We start from the raw sequence: 17181 nt of genomic DNA on the forward strand, positions 1-17181 counted from the left end.
ATACCTAGCAGTCTTCAGCTACATAAATGAATCAATTGGTTAGAAATCAATCCTAACCTTATTTATCACGAGTGCGCACTCTAAACTCATAAACGTTTATTAATTTAATATGTATTTTGTGGAATCACCCGCTATGGAATCACCCATGTACACTCTAAATTAACGAAACGCCCTAAAAGGATAGGCGTCCCCATCGACTTCTCGCACAAAGAATCCACTTTGTGTATGAGCCCCGATAATAAAAGTTTACGGAATCCACCGTAAAACCTCACGGAATCTACCATGCTGGTGCACAGATCGGATGTCGTAAGCGCGCGTAGTGAGTGTTAGAAGGTCCCCAAGAACAAAAGAACTCTACTTTTTGCACACAAATCAATGTAGAAAGCATGCACGACATGAACAAGAGACCAATTGGGTGCAATCTCCCCCCATGCCTTGTGTGAGCGCTCCACAAAGCATGTATTTTATGTATTAATCATCTTCAAGCTCAACTAATGGCCCAAATTACAAAATAGCACGCTTTTGGCTTTTGAGTTTGCTTTAGTGCCAAATAGAAATAAAGCTAATGGGCGGGCGCCCAAGAAGTCAGGCATACCCAATACAATGTCCAAATACAAATATCTAAATCGTCCATCCATGCGCATACAAAAATAATAAATAAATATCCAACACCTTGATAAATAGGCGTGACAAAATATAGGCACCATGCCTAAGGTATGCGCCCATCAAAATATAGATGATAATGTTGAGATATCGAGCTTCACTCGTGATATGCCAGGGTGACCGTTGTGCATTTATGTCACCGACTTGTCAGTTTGCAGATGCGGTTGGTACACCGCCCATGAATAATAGCTAGATGACAGCTATCCTTATCTACTCTAGTTCGTGGCTCAGTTAGTATGCCACCTTAGTTAGTTAAGTTTGGTTTGAGACCCATATATAGGGTTCTTCTATTTCTATGTACTTGAGTTCTTTTGGCTTACACAACTAAGAAGAGGAAAAACTGTTTTCAGCCTCCACCTTTGTGTGTATTCCCCCATTGTGTAAGCAAAAAAGCTACAAGTGAGACTCCTTCCTTCTCTCCCACAATCTTGACATGGTATTAGAGCCTTGTTCGTGGTAAGGAGCTCAAGAAAGTAAACCCAGTTCGCGATGTTCTGGTAAGAGGACCAGTGTTGCTTTCATTTTTCTGTTTTGGGAGCAAGTCTTTGCAGGTAGCACAGCCGAAAAGTACAAGAGTGCATTGTCTCTGATTGAGACACCCTTCGCGGTGTAGCAAGAGGGCAATATATGCTGCGAGAGAGGCCTTTAGCCCGTGGTTGCTCTGCTTCTTTTATTTGAGGCCATTTCGGGGCCTATTTTGAAGGTGGAAGGTTTCTGCACGCACTCAGGAAAAGGCCCTGTTTTATGCTGTGCGACCACTGTTCTACAGGTCGATGAGAAGTTAATGTAGAAATTGCATCGTATGCCTGTGCGCAGAGACATTGGGAGTTACAGAATCATCCTTGTTGCCTGTTGATGCAAAATCGTCACTAGAAAGTGACTGTGTGGTCAAATACCACTTTCGTCAGTTTTGCAAATTTGCCCTTGTGAGGCTGAAGCTATGTTCTTTGCAGTGACAGAATTTTTTGCAGTGTTCTGTAATGGCGCCTGATTCTCTTTCACAGATTGTCACTGAAAAGCTTGACAAGAATAACTTCCAAGCATGGAAGTTTAGAATGACGAATTTCCTTATGGGAAAAGGATATTGGGAATTCGTTGTAGGAAATGAAGAATAACCAATTCTTCCTGATGTTCCCAATCAACAGCAAATGCAGGCGTTTAAAGCGTAGCATGAGAGAGCTAGGAAAGTTATGTACTAGCTGTCTATCAGCATTTCAGACTCTATGATTGTGCATATTCAAGATGCAAGTACGCCAAAGGAGGAGGCATGGGATACTTTGTCAAAAATGTATAGCACAAATATACACGCCAGGAAAATGCAGCTCAAGCAAGAGTTGCACAATGTGCAAAGAGAAAGTATGAGCATCAATGACTACCACATGAAGGTGAAGAAGATTGCAGATGCACTTGCTTCCATTGGGTCGCCAGTGGAAGATGATGATTTAGTTTCTATGACCTTGAATGGTCTAGGAAAGGATTATGCACAGTTCCGAACATCCATTTCCGTCTGTGAAAGATTTTCTGATTTTGAGGAGTTGATTGCTCTTCTAATTTCTAAGGAGCAGATAAATGGTGGTGCATCTTCTTCAGGAGGAACTTCAAAAGAAGCTGTCTTCTACTCAAATGCTGGAAGAGGTAGAGGCAGAGGTAGAGGAGGCCGATCTGGAGACCGTGGTAGAAATCAGAATATGTAGCAAACTCAAGAAAACCAGTCCTATGGAGGAGGATGTGGTAACTCTAGAGGTAGGGGGAGCCAAAGAGGTCGTGGTGGATAGCAAAGAGGCCAAAATGCAAACAGCAATGTTGAATGCTACTACTGTGGTAAAATGGGTCATATGGCTAAAGATTGCTATAAAAAGCAAAATGACATCATGAATGGAAAATTGCAACAAGGGAATTATGCATTTTCTAGTAGACAAGGTGATGACAGAAATGAGCATTTGTTTATGGTGCAGCACATGACCAATTCTGTGACAAGTGCAGAAGAAAGAAATGATGTGTGGTATGTTAACTCAGGTGCATCAAACCACATGACAGGTCATGCAGAATGGATACAGGATGCAAGGAAAATGGAAAAACCAGGATTTGTGGAGACTGGTGATGATACTGCACATCCTATTGTGTGAATTGGAAAATTTCCTTTGTCTATGCAGGATGGAAAAAAGAAATACTTGTCGGATGTATTTCATGTCCCGAATATCACTAAGAACCTGGTTTCTATTGGTCAAATGGTTGAGCAGGGCTTGCAGCTCAGATTTAATTCTCATGGATGCTTTGTTGAGGATATGAAAAATAAATGTCGCTTAATAGCAAAAGGAAAGAAGAAGGGCAGAATGTTTACGTTGGATGCAGACATGCCTGAATTGAGTGCAGCAATGTTTGCACATGGGACTGATGTAGTTGCAGATATTGATATCTGGCATAAATGCATTGGTCATGTTAATGTACAGCGACTTAAATCAATGCAAGCCCAAAATATTGTTGCAGGATTGCCTAAATTCAAGATTGCAGAAATGCATAAGGTATGTGAAGCCTGTCAATTTGGAAAACAGGCAAGGAAACCATTTCCTAGACATGTTCAAGAGAGTGAGAAGCCATTGGAATTAATCCACTCTGATGTGTGGACTACTAAAACTGCATCTCTTGGAGGCTGTCATTATTTTGTCACTTTTATTGATGACTATAGCAGAAAAGTTTGGGTGTATTTTATGAAAAAGAAAAGTGAAATTTTTGGGCATTTCAAAACTCTTAAAGCTATGGTTGAAAAAGAAACAGGCCTGCAAATAAAATGTCTAAGGTCAGATGGAGGGGGAGAGTACCTCTCAAATGAGTTTGCAAGGTTCTTGCAGGAGCATGGCATAAAGCAGCAATATTCATGCAGTCATACCCCACAACAAAATGGAATTGCAGAAAGGAAAAACAGGCATATTGGAGAGGTATCTCGTGCCATGCTCAACGAAAAAGACTTGTCAGATTTTTATTGGGCTGAAGCAGTTGCTACAGCAGTCTACATAATGAACAGGACTCCCACTGCAGCAATACATGGGATGACTCCAGAGGAGAGGTATACTGGTAGGAAATCAGATATTTCTCATTTGAAGATTTTTTGTTGCATTGCCTATGTTCATGTGCCAGATGAGTTGAGATCCAAGTTGGATCCAAAAGTTGAGAAGTGCATCTTTATTGGTAGTACTCTCTACACAAGCAGAAAGGGTATAGATGCTATAACCCTTCTACTCGTAAGTTTACAGTGAGCAAAGATGTTGTTTTTGATGAGATGAGTAGCTGGTATAAACCAGTAAATGTGATTGATAATGTAGATACACAAAATGGTAATGCTGCACAGAATTCACAGCAGTAGTCACAAAATATTAGTGGAGCTGGAGTGTCCTCTAGCAGTGGTTCACATTCTTCGCCATGGACAGGCAGATTGAGATCAGGAGAATCTCCTCAAAACAATGCAGATAGTGGTATGCAGGTTTCACGAAAAGGAAAAGAGAAGGTAGATTAGCCCATGTTTGATGTGAATGCAGGTCACTCTTATGTGGATGGTGAATCCAGTGGCTCAGAACAGAGCATTGATGATGAGTTGGGTATTCCTTCTATTGTTACACCTGGAGTAAGGAAGACCATGGATGTTTTGAGAGCACCAGGGAGTGAACCTACTTTGCGCAGGTCTACTAGAGCTACGTATCCTGTGGACAGGCTGAAATATGATGGATTTATAGCCATTCACTATGCCTTTATAGTCAAAGTGATACAGGAACCAGAACCCACTTCTTTTGAGCAAGCCATGGGAAAAGAAAAATGGGAGAAAGCCATGGATGAAGAAATGGATGCCTTGGAAGCAAATGCTACATGGGAATTGGTACCTTTGCCTAAAGGTAAGAATGCAATTGGTTGTAAGTGGGTTTATAAGGTGAAGCACAATGTTGATGGTTCTGTGAACAGATACAAGGCAAGATTAGTAGTCAAGGAATATGCACAAACATATGGCATTGATTATGAAGAAACATTCAGTCCGGTTGCAAGGATGGTAACTGTAAGAGCAGTCATTGCTATGGCTACATCAAAGGAATGGTCTTTACATCAAATGGATGTAAAGAATACCTTCTTGCATGGTGATTTGCAAGAAGAGGTATATATGGAGGAGCCACCAGGTTATGTGCATGCTGTTCATCCTGAGTTTGTTTGCAAGTTGAAGAAAGCCTTGTATGGCTTGAAGCAAGCACCTAGAGCATGGTCTAACAAGATAGGACAGTATCTTGTCACTATTGGCTTTCAGATTTCCAAGGCAAATTTCTCACTTTATGTGAGAAAAACAGAGAAATGTATTATACTACTTGTCATTTATGTTGATGATTTGATTATGACATGTGACAGTGATGAAGATATCCTTCATGTGAAAATGCTATTGAAGCAGAAGTTTGAGATGAAGGATTTGGGAGAGCTGCGTTATTTATTGGGCATTGAGGTGATTAGATCATCAAGTGGGATACGGCTCTTGCAGAGGTAGTATGGATTGGACATACTGTCCAAATATGGGATGACAGGCTGTAAGCATATTTCAGTTCCTTTGGAGCAGAATGTGAAGCTGAGCGCAGATGCAGGTGAGCTTCTCGAAGACCCTACTATGTACAGACGCATAGTAGGAAGTTTGATTTATATGACTATTACTAGGCCAGATTTGAGCTATGCTGTTGGATTGGTAAGTCAGTTTATGCAAGCTCCAAGGAAACCGCATTTGGATGCAGCCAGACGCATACTCAGGTATGTGAAGTCCACATTGCAGTATGGACTATTTTATGAGACTGGGGTTCAGATACAGTTGCATGGATACACTAATGCTGATTGGGCTGGTAATATTTCTAATAGACGATCTACCAGTGGATATGTGTTCTCTTTTGGGAGTGCTGCAGTCACTTGGAGCAACAAGAAACAGCCTACAGTTGCCTTGTCGAGCACAGAGGCTGAGTACATGGGCACAGCAATGGCTGCATGTGAGGTAGCTTGGTTGCATAAGCTACTTTATGATATGCATCAGCCTACAGATGGGCCAGTTGTCATTTATTGTGACAACATGAGTAGTATACACTTGGCAAATGACCCAATTTTTTATTGCTAGAACAAAGCACATTGAGGTGCATTATCACTATGTGTGGGAGAGGGTTTTACTAGGTCTTATTGATCTAGTTTATGTCAGCACAGAGGATCAAATAGCTAACATATTTACGAAGGCATTGGGCGCAGAGAAGCTGCGCAAGTTCAGAGACCTGCTTGGTATGCAGGAATTGGGATTGAGCTCGAGGGGGAGTGTTGAGATATCGAGCTCCACTCGTGATATGCCAGGGTGACCGTTGTGCATTTATGTCACCGACTTGTCAGTTTGCAGATGCGGTTGGTACACCGCCCATGAATAATAGCTAGATGACAGCTATCCTTATCTACTCTAGTTCGTGGCTCAGTTAGTATGCCACCTTAGTTAGTTGAGTTTGGTTTGAGACCCATATATAGGGTTCTTCTATTTCTATGTACTTGAGTTCTTTTGGCTTACACAACTAAGAAGAGGAAAAACTGTTTTCAGCCTCCACCTTTGTGTGTATTCCCCCATTGTGCAAGCAAGAAAGCTACAAGTGAGACTCCTTCCTTCTCTCCCACAATCTTGACAGATAACTCGAATACACGCTATCCTCCAATGCTTTCCACCGCCACTGCTCCTATCTCTACACATCAACTGAAGCATTCACAATCATTAGTAAAATAATACAATTAAACCGACAAAAGTGAATACCTAGCAGTCTTCAGCTACATAAATAAATCAATTGGTTAGAAATCAATCCTAACCTTAATTTATCACGAGTGCGCACTCTAAACTCATAAACGTTTATTAATTTAATATAATATGTATTTTGCGGAATCACCCGCTATGGAATCACCGATGTACACACTAAATTAACGAAACGCCTAAAAAATTATAGGCGTCCCCATTGACTTCTCGCACAAAGAATCCACTTTGTGTATGAGCCCTGATAATAAAAGTTTACGGAATCCACCGTAAAACCTCACGGAATCCACCGTGTAATATGCCTCCTGGCATCATACCCCCGGGGTGGGATAGCAATTGTCCTGAATTGCTATTAGCTCAATGTGGAGCTAACAGAGTAGGAAATGCATTTAGGTCTCTAGTGTGCATCCATTGGGCCTCTTCAACAAGATGGTTTTTAAACTTGACCAAATATCTAGAATATCTACGGCTAGTTCTAGTGGTCATAAAGTCAGTATCTATAATAGCTTTAGGTTCAAGGATTTCAGTCTCTTCATCTAACAAAGGTGGGTTTTCATAGATAGGGTGTACAGGTAATTGGCCTCTAAAAGGTCGTAATAAACTAATATGAAAGGTGTTGTGAATTTTCCAATGTGGTGGTAGTTCTAACTTAAATGCATTGTCATTGATTTTGTGAATGATCTTAAATGGTCCATAGAATCTAGGTGTTAATTTCACAACTGGATGTTTATCTACACTTTGTAATCTACGTATTTCTATTCTTAACCAAACATAGTCATCAACTTTGAAATTCATGGCCTGTCTTTTCTTATTTGCTTGTTTTGTATATGATTGCTGGGCTTTGGCGAGCATATCTTCAACTTCATCAAAAATAGTAGCGTACATGTTAGCAATATCATCAGCACTCTGAATTTTATTTGATAAAGATGCAACAGGTGTAGGCAATCTATAGCCATAAATAACTTCAAACGGTGCTTTCTTTGTAGCTGTGTGTGGTGTATTGTTATATGCAAACTGAAGTAAATGTAGATGTGTATCCCATGTATGTGGTTTTAAAATAGTGTAAGCACGTAAAAGATCTAAAATAGTATTGTTAGTAGCTTCTGTTTGTCCATTTGTTTCAGGATGAAATGCAGATGAAAAATCAATCTTTGTTTCTAAGTTAGCAAACAAAGTAATCCAAAAATTATTACAAAATTTAGAATCACGATCAGAAATAATAACTTTTGGTAAACCATGATTAACAATTGAGTTGCTTGAGATGTAGTTAAAGTTTTCTTGCATGGAATGAAATATGCTTGTTTACTAAACCTGTCTACAACAGTCCAAATCATAACATGGTTAGCTTTAGTGTTAGGTAAACCAGTAATAAAATCCATAGAAATCTGTTCCCATGGTCTTCATGGAATAGATAAGGGCATTAATAGACCATACTGTTTACCATGGTGTCTCTTAACTCTTTGACAAACTAAACATTCAGAAACAAAGTTAGATACATCAGTGTCCATATGTGGCCAATAAAAATCTTCAGTCAATGTATGCAAAGTAGGTATAATACCTCTGTGACCTTGATATGGAGGACAATGAATCTCATTCAAAACAAAAGATTTAAATGGAACTGTAACACATAATCTCTTTTCATAAAACATGAATCCATTATTGTAAGACAGTGAATCAATAGGAATCCAATTATTTGCAACTAATTTATTCCAATCAGATTGAAAAGTAATATCCTGATGATAAGTATCTTTCATAGGTATAAGAGAATCAAATGATATGACAGAAATATTATGAATGGTCGGTCTTCTACTTAAAGCATTAGCTACTACATTCTCTTTTCCTAGTTGATATTGTATAAGGGGATAAAAACACTGAATGAAAGCTGCCCATTTGATATATCTATCAGATATTTGGGGTTGACTAAGGAGATGTCCAATGCTTTGTTGGTCAGTCTTAATCATAAACTTGGAACCCATTAAGTAATGTTTCCATTGACGTAAAGCTTGTACTACAGCTACCAATTCTTTATCATATGTAGAATATTTAAGTTCAGATGGTTTCAGTTTACAGCTAGAATAGGCTATGGGATGATTATCTTACATAAGTACGGCTCCTATTCCAGATCCGCTAGCATCAGTAACTACTAAAAAGAATGCTCTATTGAAATCAGGTAGTTGTAATACAGGAGCATGGGTTAATGCATGTTTCAATAAATCAAAAGATTTTTGTTGATTATCAGTCCATTTATAAACTATACCCTTCTTTAAAAGTTTAGTCAAAGGCAAGGCAAGTAATGAAAAATTTCGCACAAACTTTCTGTAAAAACTAGCAAGACCTAGAAAAGAACGTAACTCATGAATATATCAAATCCAGATTTAAGATCTATCTTACTGAATATGGCAGAACCTTGTAGTTTATCCATAAGATCATCTACCCTAGGAATTGGATATCTATTCTTAATAGTAATCTTATTCAGGGCACGATAATCAATGCACATACGATAAGTATTATTCTTCTTCTTTACCAATAAAACAGGTGCGCCAAATGGAGAACTACTAAGTCTAATTAATCCTCTGGTTAGCAATTCTTCTACTTGATTTTGAATTTCTTTCTATTCAATTTGGTTATGCCTATATGGTGCTTTACATGGTGGTTGTGTACCAGGAATTAAATCTATTTTGTGATCTTTAAGACGTGACGGTGGTAGTCCAGGTGGTAAATCATCAGCAAAACAATCTTTAAATTGTGCAAGGAATTGTTTATGCCTAGGGTGCATATATTTTTCTTTAGCTTGAAGTTCATTCACCCAAATTAAATAAGATTTACTACTTTTATGTAATGCACGTTTAGCTTGAGTATGAGTAAGCAGTGGAAAATTATTGGAAGCGTGCATACCATGCAATGTAATTTGTTTTCCTTGGAAATAAATTTTAATTGAATGTGTGGAATAATCTATGTCAGGGTTATACTGATGACGCCAAGGTATACCTAGGATAATATCACTGGATTGTAAAGGTACAACTAGGAAATTTCTATGTTCAGTGTATTCACCAATTTTAATTTCTAAGTTATGCACCTCTTGTGTTCCATTATATCTTGTGCCTAGGAATGCTGGTTTAATGCAATAATGTGTAGAAATAGTTTGTAAATTCAATTCTTTCACTAACTTTGTAGAAATAAAATTATGTGTACTACCATCATCATGCAAAATAATCTTTTCTTTTCCATGCACTAAACATTTCATTGTCAACAAAGAATGTGGAGTTGGCATACCTGGTAAAATATTTGAAGGAGTAGCAATGTCATCTTCATCTTCCGTAAAGTCAAGCATTTCCTCACATTCTTCTTCATCCATTGCTCCAAGATAATTGATATGGACAGGTGGCTTCTTCGATTGGCAATTGGCTGCTAGATGTCCAGGTTGATGGCATTTGTAACAAACTATAGGTTTGGCTTTAGATACATTGTTTGCAATAGCAGTAAGTCTAGGAATATTAGGATTTGGCTGTGAGGATGGCTTAGGGTTTTGATTGGTATTTGATGGCAAAGAAGGTGGTCGTGTCCAAGACTTACGGAATGATGATGGAAAACGACTTTGATTGAATCTTCTAAAATTTGAATTGAATTGCTTGGAACCATAGTTACCATTTGTTTGAAATTGTTGTGGACGCTTGTCTCTTCCTCGAATCTTGTCTTCAATGTCATGAGCCATAGAAATTGCATCTTCAAGGGTTGTAGGCTTAAACATATTAACTTTAGTATAGTAATGTCCAAGTAAGCCAAACATAAACTTGCGTTTGTGAGTCGCTTCAGGTACATCCTCGAGCATTCGGAGTTGCAGTAAGGCATTCCAAAAACGTTCGGTGTATTGGGAAATAGGCTCACAATCTCTTTGCTGTAGAAGATCCCATTGCTTTATGGCTTTTTCATGGAATTGAGAAGGAAGGAAATTCTGCAAAAACTTGTTTTTGAAACTCTCCCAGGTAGTGGGACAATCAATGCTCTTGCGAACCATGGTCCACCAAAGAGATGCTCGATCAACTAAATGATTAGTGACACATCTAATTTTGTCTTTTTCAGCATATGTCTCTTCATGAAAGTAGTCATCAAACTAACTGATAAATGCAAGGACAATCTTTCCATCTCGAGTTCCATTGAAAGTACGAAATTTGAAATTTCTTTTACTTATCTTTGTTTCTATGCGAATGGATTGAGCTTCGAGCGTCGCATCAATGGTATGTCAGATAATATCTTCGGGTTGCGGTCCATCTTTGTCAATGGTAGATCGTTGCAAATTGGCCAATTAAACTTGCAAAGCTTGTCGGGCTCTTCGTTCTTCATCAAGCTGCATCATAATTAAATCCAATTTTTGTTCCATCGTAGGTTCGGGAAGATCACCTTCAGCCATTAAATCGTCCATGTTTTGTTTCGTCATCCTGTAAGAATCCAGAAGACCTCACACTCTCAAAATCTGATTAATGGGATGAGCGTAGCTCAAAGTCGGGTATACAAGGCTTATAGATTTTTGTTTGGCTTTTACGGTCTTTGTCTTTTGCAGTTGCGGGATTTGTAGTCTTCTTAAAAACTGTGTATGACCTTCTGCGTATGCTGAAACTGGTTCAGCAAATCTGCATATGTGAACAGAGTCTTCCAGGAAACAATTTTGTAGTTCTGTGCTTCTACGCAGGAACAGCCTTTATGGGAGTAATTGAGATAAGTCTGTTTTGATCCTCTGTGGACTTGATTGACCTTTGTGACTTGCAGAATAATAAGACTTGCAAAACTTGAATGATTAGCCTTAGTAGACTTTGAGAATTAAGAAGCTTTAAGCTTCTAAAACTGGTTGTGTCGATTTTTGAGGGGGGGTGTTTTTTACGCTGAAATTTACGCTAAACTGCGGCTGCTGCCGTCGATTTTCAATTTTCATTAACTAAGATTTTTAAAGCTTAGTTCTAAGCTTTAACTTTAAGCTTGTGAAGTTCTAAGCTATGGAGGCTTACTGTACTGTCTGTGGAAAAACGACTTGATGAAGGAGATGTTGATGTGGTCCTCCGCTTCCTCAGGCCGGTCCTTCGCGATCAGAGGCTGTAGACAGAGGTTCTTGACTGCCAAGATTCTACCCGTATCGACTGTTCGCGATGAAACTGACTATAGAGCTCGATCATTCCAGAAGCTCCGCCTTCGCGCAAGATGGGTAGCGATTGGAAGCTCTTGATCTCAACTTCGCTCTAATACCACTAGTGCACAGATCGAATACCGTGAGCGCGTGTAGTGAGCGTTAGAAGGTCCCCCAAGAACAAAAGAACTCTACTTTTTACACAAAACTCAATGTAGAAAGCATGCACGACATGAACAAGAGACCAATTGGGTGCAATCTCCCCCCCATGCCTTGTGTGAGCGCTCCACAAAGCATGTATTTTATGTATTAATCATCTTCAAGCTCAAATAATAGCCCAAATTACAAAATAGCACGCTTTTGGCTTTTGAGTTTGCTTTAGTGCCAAATAGAAATAAGGCTAATGGGCGGGCGCCCAAGAAGTCAGGCATACCCAATACAATGTCCAAATACAAATATCTAAATCGTGCGCCCATGCGCATACAAAAATAATAAATAAATATCCAACGCCTTAATAAATAGGCGCGACAAAATATAGGCGCCATGCCTAAGGCATGCGCCCATTAAAATATAGATGATAACTCGAATACACGTTATCCTCCAATGCTTTCCCCCGCCACTGCTGCTATCTCTACACATCAACTGAAGCATTCACAATCGTTAGTAAAATAATACAACTAAATCGACAAAAGTGAATACCTAACAGTTTTCAGCTACATAAATAAATCAATTGGTTAGAAATCAATCCTAACCTTATTTATCATGAGTGCGCACTCTATACTTATAAATGTTTATTAATTTAATATGTATTTTGCGGAATCACCTGCTATGGAATCACCCATGTACACACTAGATTAACGAAACGCCCGAAAAGGATAGGCGTCCCCATCGACTTCTCGCACAAAGAATCCACTTTGTGTATAAGCCCCGATAATAAAAGTTTACGGAATCCACCGTAAAACCTCACGGAATCCACCGTGTAATATGCCTCCTAGCATCTCTCTCTCTCTCTCTCTCTCTCTCTCTCTCTCTCTCTCTCTCTCTCTCTCTCTCTCTCTCTCTCAATGGAAAAATTACTAGTGATAGCTTAAGTCTTAAAGACAAAATATTAGTACTAAATTCTTTTTGTTATGTGGTTGTTAATAGGTTAAATGTTTGTGAGACATTGCAATTTAAAGATAGAGTTTGGCCGTTATAGAAGCTTGGATTTTCAAAGGGAACAAATGCATAACAAAAGGTAGCTAATTTCAATGATTATAAAAAACAAGGTAAGATCACAACCACTCTTTTTATCTTTGAGAAATGGCACCTAAATTGAAAGGTAAGATTGGGATTAAAAACATAGCCAAGCATCCTTCTAAAAAGCTAAAAGAAAATACTAATAATGTTGGGGGCTCAACCTCAATTAATATGTTATCTTCAAATGAATCATTCGATAACATGACACTTGAAGAAAAGGATGAAATTGAAAGTAAAAAAGAAGGGTGCTTACTTTTTCAAGAGGATTGGCTAGACCAATTCAAATGGCTTGTTTATGGTTGAGATGAAATAAAAATGTATTGCAAATTTTGTTTGAAATATCCTCATCCACATAATGCATATTCCAAAGGGGGGTCTATAAATTTTAAAATTAGCAACTTGAAATCCCATGTTTGCGAATCATGTCATAAGTTTGCTATGCAAGTTATTTTGCTCGAAGGAAAAGACTCCATTGAAAAGAGTGTTCAAAAAAAAAGAGAAGTAAAAGATGAGGTATTACTTTCATTATTTAGAATTGCGTATTTGATTATAAAGCAAAATTTACCATTTCTTGTGTTTTTTGAAGTGATAAGCTTATTGCAAGATTGCCATGCATCATACACAACTATTCTTTATAATGATGATAAGGCATGTGCGAAAATGATTTATTGCATGGCATCATATCTCATGAAAAGTACAATAGAAAAGGTTTCAACTAGTTCATGGTTTGGTGTTTTAATTGGTGAGTCCAAGTATATCTCCTCACATGGAAGTATGGTTATTTATTTATCATATCTTGAGGTTGATTGTGTTTCTAAAACAAGTTTTTATGGTATCATATGTGTGCATAATGGCACTGCAAAGATCTTTGTTCTAGGCTATTATTAGTGAGCTAAAGAAATGTAAGCTAGATTTATCTAGATTCATTGCTTTTGGGTCTTATGGATGTTCCACAATGGTAGGAAAAGAGAATGGTGTGCAAGCCTTATTGAAAAAACACATTAATACATTTTTAACTTCAATTCATTGTGTTTCCCATCGTAGTGCCCTTGCCATATCTAGTGTAGCAAAAGAGATACCTTATTGCAAAAATTAAGAGAAACTTATTAATGTTATACCTTCGCATTTTAATGTTAGCACTAAGAGATTGGAGGGATTGAAGACTCTACAACAAGATTTGGCATGTCCCATTCTTCGACTTGAGCATACTTTTGATATGAGATGGTTAAGTAGATATAGAGCTATTAGTAGAGTATGCAAGTCTTCAGGTGCTATACTTGAGATCACAAAAAGAGAGACATTGAAGAATTGGTCGATTTTGAGTGCATTTATTGCTTACATTTCTTAGCTGAGAGGTTTAACAACACTAAGTCAAATGTTTCAAAAAGACTTTATAAATGTCACAACTATAGATAGTCTTGTGAAGAATGAAATTGTATCCATTTAACAATATTACATTGATTGTCCTCCTCCTTATGTGAATGCATTAATTGTTGGAATATATGGATATGACTTCCTTCCAGACTATGTGCCTGAAAAAGGGTATTTATATACATTAAGAGGTGCTTTGCATGGGAAAAAAATTTTATGAGCATGATTTAAAACATAAAATTAAATGGAGAAGACCTTAACAGAGCCTTAGAATTTCAAGTTGCTTTTGCTAAGTCGATGGTAAGTAACTTGAATTCTCAATTTCAACGTAATTCTATACTTAACTATTTAAAAATACTTGTGCCTGCACAACATCCAATACATGAGAAGGTCTTTAAAAACTATGGAACCCAAGAGATAGATCAATTAACTTCATATTATGGATTCCCTAAAAAGCTAAATATAGAAGAATTCCTTGCAATGGTAGAAGTTGATGAGTTTAAGAAAGAATTTAGAAATTTTAAGCATTAAGATTGGATATAATTCACATTGTCAGAGGTAGCTTCAACACTTGCTTGCAATAGTATGTGGAGGAATGCTTATCCGAATGTTCTTACTCTTTATCAAGTAGATGTTGTCCAATGTTCAAGTATTGCTATTTGTGAGAGAGGTTTTAATGCTCAAACTGTGATAAAGAGTAAGCTACATAATTGTTTGGAGATTAAGAGTTTAGATGCATTAATGAAAATGTTTATTGAAGGGCCTTTTAAGTTTTGTGATATGGAGCTCGTTGAGAGTATGGACTTATGGGCTAAGAAAACACATCGACATTTATACACAGCACAAGGAATTTACTCATTGGTTTTGCAATAGATTTACATATTCATAAGAGCAATTGATAATTTTTTAATGGCCTATGATGATGTTGAAGTCACTATGCATTATTTGCACTTTTGTTATCTCAGTTTTTTGGACTTCTTACCCTTTTTCTATATTAAACTTATTTTTTCCTTGGCTGCTTCTATCTTTTGAGTAGAAATCTTTCACGTCACGCTTGCTTTTAATAAAATATGCTTAACTTTTAAAAAACTTTTTTGTTTATAATTTTGGTTGTACTTTATTTTATTCTCTTTCATGTTACTTTTGTTTTTACTTTTTTGTATCATGGTTGCTTTCAATAAAATGTGCTTGACTTTTTAAGAAGTTTTTTGTTTTTAATTTTGCTTGTATTGCATAATGTTCTCTTTTAGGTTAGTTTTGTTTTTTTCTTTTTGTTTATTCTATGCTTTAACTTCTTCTCTTTTGGCTTTTTCTTTATCTTTGTGCTTATGATGTATATACTTCTCTGAGGTCATAGACCCACTAATAGACCTAGAAACCACTTGTATTTATTTGTTTTTTATCTTAAATTTCTAGATAAGTAATGTAGATCAAGTTTCCCAATGATAATAAGGGTTTTCATTTCTAGGTGTAAGAGATAAGTAATTGAACGAATTCCAAAGAAAAGTTTGAAATATAGATCCTTTCAAATAATGGAAAAAAGGTGATTATCCTTTCATTATAGATTTAAACGGGAATTGGGCCGATTCAATTTGCAAGATCAAGGGAATTGGGCTGGTTCAATTTGGAATGTAAAAGAAACATCAGATATTACCAATTAGACCTCACAAAGTTTGAAGTTCAAGTCAATAGTGCCATGCCACCCATAATGTGGCAATTACAAAGCGTGATACTTAGGAATCTCTCTCTCTCTCTCTCTCTCTCTCTCTCTCTCTCTCTCTCTCTCTCTCTCTCTCTCTCTCTCTCTCTCTCTCTCTCTCTCTCTCTCTCTCTCTCTCTCTCTCTCTCTCTCTCTCTCTCTCTCTCTCTCTCTCTCTCTCTCTCTCTCTCTCTCTCTCTCTCTCTCTCTCTCTCTCTCTCATTCATCAAACTTAAAACTAAAAGTAAATTTTAACATTTGTAATACGGAATGCTAGATATACAAACAAATTCTTGAATACATCAAATTAATAAATTTTCATACATACATGACTGACAAAAAATACATCCTTGCTTTGTGTAATATTTAGAAATAACAATGTTATACAATAATAGATCATTATACAATAATAGATCATTATATATATCTCAAAGACCAAGCATTACAAAGACTTTCTCCGTGAAACCTAGTCAAAATGAAGTTGTCTTCTATTTTGAGGAATCGTTTTTATCTCCAAGTGGAACTTTCACAAGTAAAGTAGAGTGTGATTCTAGTAACTTTGGCCTCTTTCAAGCATACATGCCACACGAAGGGAAGATGTAAGACATCTTACTTTCCATTAGCAAGCCATGAAGGCTGAGCTTAAGACATCATATGTTTTGTCTATACATGCCTAATTGTTTCCAATCGACTGTTTCCAAGTGTTACAAAATAATGTCTCCAGGAAACCTGACAAAAATGGCCAAATGCTAATTAAAAAGACAATGTCTCTAAGAAACCTAACAAAAATATATCTTTCTCTTCCTTGAGGAATCATTAGCAAAATCTTCATCCCTTAGTAAAACATGCAATTTAGGTGAAGTAGGGGCTAATGCCACAGATCATGCTGGCAATGGCATGGGGGACACAATAGTCTTACCTTCCTTTTTGGCACCTGCATTTAAATAAAATCACGTTATAAGTGCATGTAACAACTAATATCGACCATTTCATTCTAAAAATAGCAACGCTTGGCCGAATATTTGTGAAGCATTCAGTATGTACTGAGAGACGTTAATATAGTGTCACAAAACAACCCAAATCCTTGAATCCATACTTAAATCAATGCCTTGATATTGTATTAGTATGAGAGCACTAAAGTTCTCTTCTCCTCTTCATCTCCTCAAGTTTATTATCATGGCAACTCCTCTCTTCCTAGACAAAAATAGAAGCAAGACCAAGAGTGAAGGATCATGCCTGTGGATCATGGAGTGATGTTAATGGATTGCCATTATAACATGGTAAAACATTAATAAATATGCTCGATAT

The sequence above is a fragment of the Lygodium microphyllum genome, chromosome 17 (assembly GCF_053477565.2).
Source record: "Lygodium microphyllum isolate KBCC chromosome 17, Lygodium_microphyllum_v1.1.10, whole genome shotgun sequence".
NCBI classification, from domain to species: domain Eukaryota; kingdom Viridiplantae; phylum Streptophyta; class Polypodiopsida; order Schizaeales; family Lygodiaceae; genus Lygodium; species Lygodium microphyllum.